This window comes from Mauremys reevesii, linkage group 2 (assembly GCF_016161935.1).
Source record: "Mauremys reevesii isolate NIE-2019 linkage group 2, ASM1616193v1, whole genome shotgun sequence".
NCBI lineage: Eukaryota > Metazoa > Chordata > Testudines > Geoemydidae > Mauremys > Mauremys reevesii.
The window spans coordinates 148,701,116-148,710,596 of NC_052624.1; positions in this window are offsets into that span (position 1 = coordinate 148,701,116).

Below are 9,481 nucleotides of genomic sequence, written 5' to 3' on the forward strand. Positions count from 1 at the left end.
GCTAGTTGAAATGCATAACTTTGGAAGCACACCTTCTGCATAAGGCGAATTCAAAAACTCTACAGGAGATGGATTTCCAGAAACTGGTATCATATTGAGCCTTTCTTCCTGCACTATACTATTGACTTTTAGCAATAAACCTGTTGATATTTGTTATTTGGTCTCTTGAATATATTCCACACCTAACGAAACCATGGTCAAACAACTGACTATACAATTTATCAACTGTACATTCCTTTGGGTAGGCCAAAAGTAAGCCTAGAGGCTCTGGTTCTCAGCAAAAGGCTCCTGAACTAGAACATCTGTCCCTGTAATGCAAGATTGTTCCCTAGACCACCAACCATTCATGAGCTGATCAACCACAAATAAAGCCCTGTGGGTCACTGAACAAGAGTCAACGCTTTCCAGCTGCAGCCATATGGGTATCAAAGTATTCATGGCTCTCACAATCTTACCATTCCTATCTTGCTGGCAAAGGGTATGATGCATCTCCCTCTAGCGGCTGGCTCTCCTGCTAATATAGCACTGTTCACACCGGCACTTAGGTCAGTGCAACTTGGGAAGTGAATAAGCCACCCCCCTTGAGCAACGTAACTTATACCGACTTAAGCTGTAGTATATACGTAGCCTTAGGGCTGGTCTACACTAAGGGGAAAAATCGATATAAGATACGCAACTTCAGCTACGTCAATAACGTAGCTGAAGTCGAAGTATCTTATATCGATAACTTACCCGTCCTCACGGCGCAGGATCGATGTCCGGGGCTCTCCATATCGACGCCGCCACCGCCGTTCGGGGCGGTGGAGTTCCGGAATCGATAGAAGCGCGTTCGGGGATCGATATATCGCGTCTAGATGAGATGCGATATATCGATCCCTGAAAAATCGATCGCTACCCGCCGATACGGCGGGTAGTGTAGACGTAGCCTTAGTCTCCCCTTGGTTCCTTCTCTTTATTATTCTCTTCTCTATACATCCCAGATTTTGCACCTATAGCCTCACCTACTGACTGTTGGGATATGCTACACAGCGGGTCACAGGACATGTCAGCCCAGAGACAGGTGCAATATAAGTTTTCACACCCAGAAGAATCTAAAGTCTGATTCTTCAGTGCCTTGCACATTTATACAAATCTGAATGGGAGTACTGGACACCCACACTGGACTGCTGCAAATTACTGTACACCGTGCAGAGCAATGGAGGAAAAAAATGGCCCTGGAATTGAATCATAAGGCAGGGTAACGCTAGTTCCCAGTTATTTTTGGAGCACGCTGAATAATGCAGAAGCCTCAGGGGTATCATAAATTGACCTGGCTCCAGCCCAGTTGGCAGTGTTCTATAGTATGTACCCTGTTAGAGGATTCCTTTTGCAAAGCAGACATTTGCAGGGCAATAAATAATGCATTTGCTGACTACTTATCACTCCACCAAATGACTTAATACATAGTGTTACTGAACTGCACAGTCAGCCATCTGGGGTGTTCGTAAGGTTTGCTTTCAACTCTGCTATGAAGCCCTAAACTTCTCAAAGCCTTGTTCTGCTTGCCTGATCCCAAGGCAATATGTTGTTAACCCTTTCCTGCACTGACTGGGTGCCAGGTAGAAGCACCTCTTCCCATTTCAACAGAGGCCCCATAGGCACGTTGATCAGGAACTGTGCTCTAATGGATTTCTGCAGAGCCCTGCGAGAAAGTCCCCCTCAGGGTAGAAAAGCAATTAAGCAATTCTTCCCCAGGGCTATCTTCAAGAGGAAGGGACAGAGCCATTGAAGACTGACCAAGCAAGTCAAGAAAACGTCATGACCAACGGTAGCAAAGGCTGCTGACAGAATTAAAATGGTTAGCCATTAAAGACAGAAGAGTCTCTCTGGAAAATCTTTACTCCAGTTGATCCTTTTTGCATCAGCTCCTCCTTAATAATCCTACTTGAAGTCTATTGGCTGAGATCTGTTTCTGAAAGACAGATTGAATGAGTCAAATTTCCTCTGGGGGCAGGTTACCTCATCATTACCCACTTTTTGCGCTGTCCACTGATACAGCTGGGATTGGAATGTTATGGAGTGTCCCATGTGTTATATTTCCTGGCATACATACAGAGAGCCAACTCTCTTGGATGGTGTAGACACAACAAATCCTGCATCTTGGCAGGTGGTTAGACTAGATGACCCTTGTGGTCCCTTCAAAACCTATGGTTCTATGATTCTACGCTAGATAAAAACAAAATGCTCTTGATGAAAGGTTGCAATGTTACATGACTTTGTTTCTTAGAATTCAGAACAATACTACACAAGAACCCGCAACCAGAGAGGAAGAAAACAGGCTGCTCTCTAAACTCATCCCACCTTACTTAAGGCTGGCTCTCTGCAGAACTGACTGCTGAGGACACAGATCCTCCATTTCCCTCCAGAGCCCCCTAGCTTGGAAGCAAGACCAGGAAGACCCTCAGAAATTTAAAGTAACAGATTGCACAGTTTTAATACCCCCACATGATCCAGTCTGGCAACCCCTACATTCTGATCAGCAAGATGTGAAGCGATCCATCACCTTACTCTGCCTGTCCCTATGCCCTCTTCTTTTCTCTCCTGCCCCTTGTTTGAAGTTTAAAAATATCTCTCCTGCCTCTTCAGGGACATGGAGAGTCTGGGCTTTTTAAAAGTGTCTTTCATTCCACATAACTGATTCCCTCTGTAGTTAACAACTCCATTCTGCCTCTGGGAGACCACCAACCATTCAGAGCAAAGCATTAAATATTTCATAGAAGACTGGAGGAAGGATTTTATTGGAGCAGAACTTGCTGGGGTGGGGTCTGAATTTAATTGATCACTGCTTCATTTTAAAGGATGATTGAGAAAGAAGAAATTTGAATGACAGCTCTTAACTCAACAGTCCAGCCCCCCAGCCAACTCATTCAGATTAAGGAGGACCAAACCCAGAGACTTCAGGTTTTGGGGGCAGGGGATGAGAGTTTCACCCCTGATATGGCACCTATACACCACTCTAACGGTGTAATGAGAACATAAGAACGGCCATACTGGGTCAGACCAAAGGTTCACCTAGCCCAGTATCCTGTCTTCCAATGCCAGCTGTCCCAGAGAGATCAACAGAACAGGGAATCATCAAGTGATCCATTCCCAGCTTCTGGCAAACAGGGGCTAGGGACTCCCCTCAAAGAATTCTAGTAGATTGGTGAGGCATGATTTCCCTTTACAAAACCATGTTGACTCTTCCCCATCAAACTATATTTATCTATGTGTCTGACAAGTTTGTTCTTTACTATAATTTCAACCAGTTTGCCCAGTACTGAAGTCAGGTTTACCGGCCTGTAATTGCCAGGGTCACCTCTGGAGCCCTTTTTAAAAATTGGCATCACATTAGCTATCCTCCAGTCATTTGGTATAGAAGCCGATTTAAATAATAGGTTACAGATGACAGTTAGTAGTCCTGCAATTTCACATTTGAGTTCCTTCAGATCTCTTGGGTGATACCATCTGCTCTTGGTGACTTATTACTGTTTAGTTTATCACTAAACTAAAGAGGCTTTCAACAGTCTCCTGCCAGCCAGTAGAGAACTGCCTCACTGGAGGCAATACATAAAATAGCTCTAGGTCTGAATTAGCCTCCTCCAGAGACTTGAATGGAGAAGACACAAAGGTAACTTAGCCCTCCCTCCTCCAGAGCTGAGAGTTCTTTGCTATGCCTCCAAGAGCAGCAGGGTATCATCTCATCTTGGGTGTTTTAACCTTTAGGACCCTGACTAGAGTCCTTGTGGATGGAGGGGAACCACTTGAGACTTGTCCACACTGGGATTAAACTGTGCCAGAACGCAAGGTAATGGACGTGATGTCAAACACTCCTACAGACAAAGGACTTTAGGTCGCCCCCTAGGGTTAAAACACAACTATCTGGCATGATGTTAAACATGATCATCCTAGTCTACATCAAGATCAGAACCATGTTTAACATAATATTCCCACGTAGTGTAATTTTCCCTGCAGCATTAGGGAGAGGAAAATGCTGGGAAGGCTGAGCCAAGAGAGGATTTCTGAGGTGCAATGGTGGTTTAAGCAGCAGAGTGTCCTGTGGCACCTTATAGACTGACAGACGTTTTGGAGCATGAGCTTTCGTGGGTGAATACCCACTTCATTGGATGCACGTAGTGGAAATTTCCAGGGGCAGGTATATATAAGCAAGCAAGAAGCAGGCTAGAGATAACGAGGTTAGTTCAATCAGGGAGGATGAGGCCCTGTTCTAGCAGCTGAGGTGTGAAAACCAAGAGAGGAGAAACTGGTTTTGTAGTTGGCAAGCCATTCACAGTCTTTGTTTAATCCTGAGCTGATGGTGTCAAATTTGCAGATGAACTGAAGCTCAGCAGTTTCTCTTTGAAGTCTGGTCCTGAAGTTTTTTTGCTGCAGGATGGCCATCTTAAGATCTGCTATTGTGTGGCCAGGGAGGTTGAAGTGTTCTCCTACAGGTTTTTGTATATTGTCATTCCTAATGTCTGATTTGTGTCCATTTATCCTTTTCTGTAGAGACTGTCCAGTTTGGCCAAGGTACATAGCAGAGGGGCATTGCTGGCATATGATGGCGTATATTACATTGGTGGACGTGCAGGTGAATGAACCGGTGATGGTGTGGCTGATCTGGTTAGGTCCTGTGATGGTGTTGCTGGTGTAGATATGTGGGCAGAGTTGGCATCGAGGTTTGTTGCATGGATTGGTTCCTGAGTTAGAGTTACTATGGTGCAGTGTGCAGTTACTGGTGAGAATATGCTTCAGGTTGGCAGGTTGTCTGTGGGCGAGGACTGGCCTGCCACCCAAGGCCTGTGAAAGTGTGGGATCATTGTCCAGGATGGGTTGTAGATCCCTGATGATGCGTTGGAGGGGTTTTAGCTGGGGACTGTATGTGATGGCCAGTGGAGTCCTGTTGGTTTCTTTCTTGGGTTTGTCTTGCAGTAGGATGCTTCTGGGTACACGTCTGGCTCTGTTGATCTGTTTCCTTATTTCCTCATGCGGGTATTGTAGTTTTGAGAATGCTTGGTGGAGATTTTGTAGGTGTTGGTCTCTGTCTGAGGGGTTAGAGCAGATGCGATTGTGCCTCAGTGCTTGGCTGTAGACAATGGATCGTGTGGTGTGCCTGCTTCTTGCTTGCTTATATATACCTGCCCCTGGAAATTTCCACTACATGCATCCGACGAAATGGGTATTCACTCATGAAAGCTCATGCTCCAAAACATCTGTTAGTCTATAAGGTGCCACAGGACACTCTGCTGCTTTTACAGATCCAGACTAAGACAGCTACCCCTCTGATACTTGAATGGTGGTTTAGTGGCTAGGATAATGCAGTGGGATCCAGGAGATACAGGTTCTGTGCCCTCTCAAGCTTCCCGTGGTTTCTTAGGAAAGTAACAATCGCTCTTTAACTCTGGAAAAGGGGGATAAACTCCTCCCTTTTCAGGTTTTATTTTGTTTCATATTTCCCAGGAAGGTATCCACATTTATTACAAAACTTTAAAAGTGGGTGAAAAATAAGTGTGAAAAATTAAGTTAATAATTTTCTGAGTAAATGCCAGGATTGATACTGGGGGAGACAGGAAGACAAAAAAAAAGCAACAAAGAAAAGTAAGAGTATTGATGGTAAGAGTGGTTTAATGCTGTGGTTTGTTTTGTGAACTGTACATTACTAATATGTACACACATGCATGCGTACATAGCTTCTGTTACATTGCCTCAAACAGACGGTCTCACAAGTACACTTAGACTATTTATGATTAACACACACACCTATCTAATGGGATGTACTGGATTTTCTTAGCAATCAGTATTTTCACGTACTTGAGTGCTCCAAACTTAGTGTGAAGAAAAAGTATTTGTAAAGAATAATTAATAGCTTTTGTATGACCCAGGAATTTTTCAGTAAAAAAATAAAATAAAATAAAATAAATACATTTAAAAAAAAACAGTAAATATTGAAAACAAAGGGCCTTGCCTATGGCACTGGGCTGCTGTGAGGGTCAAAATCCATTGCTAACTGTGAGGCGGCTGGATTAAAAAAAATTATTAAAGCTAATGTTAAAAAAGTATATAGTACACAGGTTAAGAAAAGAGTGTCAGTACGTCTGGGTATAGTGCTTAGATTATCCAAATACAAAGTATCAGAGGGGTAGCTGTGTTTTTGTGCATACAGACTAACAACTAGGAGTCCGGTGGCACCTTAAAGACTAACAGATTTATTTGGGCATAAGCTTTCATCGGCAAAAAAACCCATTTCTTCAGATACATGGAGACTGTATTTTTACCCACGAAAGCTTATGCCCAAATAAATCTGTTAGTCTTTAAGGTGCCACCGGACTCCTCGTTTTTGTGGATACAGACTAACACGGCTACCCCCGAAACTTGACATTCTCTCAATACTCGCTTGTTACTGGGGTCCCATGCGCCCAGGGCTCTGACGATCAGTGCCCCTAGCTCTCAAGGTTTTGGCCAGAGGGGCGTAAATACTATGTGATAAAGTAACCAGATAGCATAGAATCTGCCCGACCTTGTCTCCTCTGGACAAGAAAAGCCCATTTCCTCCTACAACTCAACCCAGCCTGGTAGGGGCAGGCTGGACTCATTGGATGACATGCATTGCCAGCAGTGTGGGCATGTGCACAGAGACTGCTGGAACACCCCTCCCTTCAGACATCACCTTTTACTTCATGTTTATACAGGCAACCCTCCGTATCTGCACAGAGCAGCAAAAACCCCTTAAGGTAGGTCTGCGCTGCAATAAAAAACCCGCAGCGCCAAGTCTCAGGGTGTGTCTGCACTGCAAATAAAAACCCATGGCTGGCCCGTGCCAACTGACTCAGGCTTGTGGGGCTGTTTCATTGCAGTGTAGACTTCCGGGCTGGGGCTGGGAACCTGAGCTCTGAGACCCTCCCAATTCGAGGGTCCTACAGCTGGAGTTTGGAAGTCTACATTGCAATGAAACAGCCCTGAGTCAGACTGAGGCTCAGTTCCAAACTCAGGCCAGCTACGAGTGTCTAATTGCAGCGTAGACATACCCTCAGACTAGAGCCTGAGTCAATTGACTCGGGCGCATGGGGCTCAGGCTGGAGCCTGGGCTCTGAGACCCTTCCCCTTCGTGGGGCCTGTGCCCAGTTGTCTTCACTGCAATTTTTAAGCCCAAATCAGCTGACCCAGGCCAGCTGCAGTTGTGCCGCAGGTCTTTTGTTGCAGCGTAGAAACACCCTTGGAGAGCGTGTGGGTTGGGGGGCAGAAAGGGAAGTGGCTTGCAGGCAAGAGAGAAAGCATGAGGTAAAAGGAACATCACTGCAGAAGAGACCCTGTTATCTAAAGGATGCTAACAATGGAGCAATCTGCCCTTGCCAACTCTTTCATTAACTTTGTGGGCGCAATCAGCTGGCAACCTGGCAATCAGCTGATCTTTCACAAGCCCTTTCAAGAGGCTATGTTTTAATGGATATAGAACTGTCTCCTGAGTGGGATTCAGTTTGCAGGTCTAACCTGCAAATTATTTGAGGGTTTTTTTTTTAATGTGTGCATGCTCCAAGGATGGTGTTGAGCTAATGAATTATGGCACTGAATTCTCCCAGGAGAGTATGTACACCTGCAAAGAGTCTATGGCCCACACAGGCAATCGCCTGCAAATTTTTTTGCTCAAACTCCTGTTGGCTTCAGTGGGGAATTTTTGCAGGCAGAACAATTATAGGATCAGGCCTACATCTCGAGCAAATGCTAAGGCTATATCTACACTGGAGCTGGAGGGATAAAATCCAGTTCATGTAGATGCACCCACACTAGCTTGATCAGAGCTAGGGTGCTAAAAATAGAAGTGTAGCCCCAGCTGAGCGAGTGGTGAGGGGCTAGCCACTCTGAGTACGTTCCTATATTCTCGGACAAGATTGTACTCATGGTGGTTAGTCCTGCTGCTGCTCACACCACCCCAGCTACATGGCTACTTTTTGCATGCTTGCTCAACCAGAGCTAACACAGGGGTGGAAACTACCCCTCCAACTCCACTGTAAATGCACACTAAATAAGTGCCATGTTTAGAGCTTTGCGGGAACCAGAATTGCTGTTCTGTGGGATAACTCCTTCATTTCGATCCTCATTTTCATTCTGAATTGGAACAAAGCCGAAGAGTTTCAAAATTTCCTGCAAAATTAAATTTTTGAGAAAAAAATTCACGTTAGGTCAATCAAAATGTTCCTTTTTTAAAATTTTGTATAACTTATCAAATACATTTTGGAACAAAATGGCACTTCAGTGTGAAAAATCAAAATGAAATGTTTTGACATTATCCACATGCTGTGCTTAGATTATTTTTTCTACAAAGAAATTTCGTTGCAATTGGCAAATTCTTGCAGAAAGTTTTGATGTTGATGAAAGGGAATTTTCCCGACAGAAAAAAACATTCCATTGGAATTTTTTCAACCAGTTCTAGGCATGCTGTATAGTTTACGTTTATATGCCAATAGGTATTTCCAGAGAAAGCCCTTGTCTACATTGCGGATTAACTGTCATTTTAGCCAGTGAAGGCCATCCAACAATGCAAAACTCTAGTGCAGACAAGGTAAATGGCAATTTGCATTGCTGCAGCTAACCTCTCTTTCAAACAAGAATTCTCTGCACCCGTGTGAGCTCTGCCTGCTAGACATTTGCAGAATGGCAGCAACCTTGTTCCCTGACTCCAGGTACCATCAGTGTCAAACAGGGCCAGCTCCAGGGTTTTTGCAGCCACAAGCGGCAGAAAGAAAGAAAGAAAGAAAGAAAGAAAGAAAGAAAGAAAGAAAGAAAGAAGCCACGATCGTGATCGTGATCGTCAGCAGCTCCACCGCGCCACTTTCTTCGGCGGCAATTCGGTGACAGGTCCTTCCCTCCGAGAGGGACTGAGGGACCTGCTGCCGAATTGCTGCCAAAGATCCCAACGTGCTGCCCCTTCTCCTTGGCCGCCCCAAGCACCTGCTTGCTGAGCTGGTGCCAGGGGCTGGCCCTGGTGTCAAAGAACTCTGAGCAACTGTACTTGAATCAGGGGGTTGCTTCTGTTTCCTGGGAGCTGACTGGCTAGTCTTGGGATAGAAAGAACAAGAAACCCTGGGCCTATGGTGTTGTGGTGGACTCTCAGGACCAGAGTCTGAGGGACCCAGGCCTGAGCTGGATTCACACTGCAAAGTTATTGAGTTTGGACCTGACCCTCAGTCTAACTCGGGTTCCAACCCGCTTCCTTGCTGCCCCTAGTCAGACAGAATTGTTTGTAGATGGAAGAGGGGGTTGATGTTGAGCCTGAGTTTGAGCTTAGGCTTCTGCTGCAGTGTAGACATACGCAAAGAGGCCTGATTTTCAAAAGAACTCAGCAGCACCTAGCAGCTCTTATTACAAACACATTAGTAGGAGTATGTACAGTAGCACCTAGAAGTCTGAAACACAATTCTGGTTCGATGCTGAATGGAAGCTGCATTATGCACAGATATTTGTTTCC